We start from the raw sequence: 1,064 nt of genomic DNA on the forward strand, positions 1-1,064 counted from the left end.
GGAGAATTTCATAAGTTGTTCTTGAATAAAATGAATCTTAAGAGCGTGGCTCAGCATCAGTAACTCATTTCCTTTCACTTCCAGGTGACTGACTTATAGGATTTTTGTTACCAACAAAGACCCTTTTGGATTATTTGGTTGGAAATATGGCGTCAGGAGTGGAAAATTGCTGTCGGAAGCAGTTTAGGATAACAGTTATGTCAGTAGGGTTCCAGGGCTCATACACATGGCCTCCCTTCCCCGTAAAGTTATGAAAACAAATCCAATTAAGTTGTGTAGGCATTCTAGGAAGTCAGTGTCCTTTTTCTTTTTTTAAGGCTGTTTAAAAATAGAAGCAATATCGTGAAGCAACATTGCTATCTTTTGATGGGTGTGTAAATTGGCATAACCCTTTGCAGTTTATATCGAGGGCATAAAAATGTCCATTCCTCTTTGATCTGGTGGTTCCAAGTTTGAGAATCTGTCCTAAAGCGGCAATCTGAAATATCGGAGAAGGTCTATCATTCATTAAGGTGAATCTCAGCATTATTTATAATGGAGGGAAAATTTGGAAACCATGCAAATACCTAGCTTTCAGAGAATGGATAACTAAACTGTCGATTATCTAGTCACTGTATCATTATTCAGCTATTAGAAATGATGATTATGTAGACCGCATAATTACCATGAGAAGTTAGGGTGTAATTAAGTGAAACATACAAGGAGACAAAATTTTATGCATATTGTGAAAAGTACATAAAAGAAAAGCCTGGAAGTGGGTTCAGTGGAGTTGAATCTTATGGGGGGGTTGGTAGGTTAGGTTCCAGTTTTTGAGAATTATCCTTGATTTTATAAATCATGGATAGAGTACAGTGTATTAAGTATTAACTCTTTACTAATTGCTGTGTCTCTAAGGCTCTGACCTCAATTAATATTTCAGTTCCTCTCCTGGAGATGCTGTCAAAACTATTATCATGAACTGAATTGGCTGCATAAATAATGCAATTCATAATAGTTGAGAATCCCTTACAAAGTCATGCTTATTTCTGTAGATTTCACCCATTTTAAATGGACTGGTTGCTTTC

The 1,064-nt window shown here is 36.4% G+C and overlaps 1 protein-coding gene across 1 annotated transcript in view; it reads left to right on the plus strand.

Annotated features, from left to right (window-relative positions):
- Positions 1–1,064, plus strand: part of PTPRJ (protein tyrosine phosphatase receptor type J) — a 161,641-nt gene that overhangs the window by 153,785 nt on the left and 6,792 nt on the right. The window lies entirely within an intron of this gene.

This window comes from Equus quagga, chromosome 17 (assembly GCF_021613505.1).
Source record: "Equus quagga isolate Etosha38 chromosome 17, UCLA_HA_Equagga_1.0, whole genome shotgun sequence".
Classification (NCBI taxonomy): domain Eukaryota; kingdom Metazoa; phylum Chordata; class Mammalia; order Perissodactyla; family Equidae; genus Equus; species Equus quagga.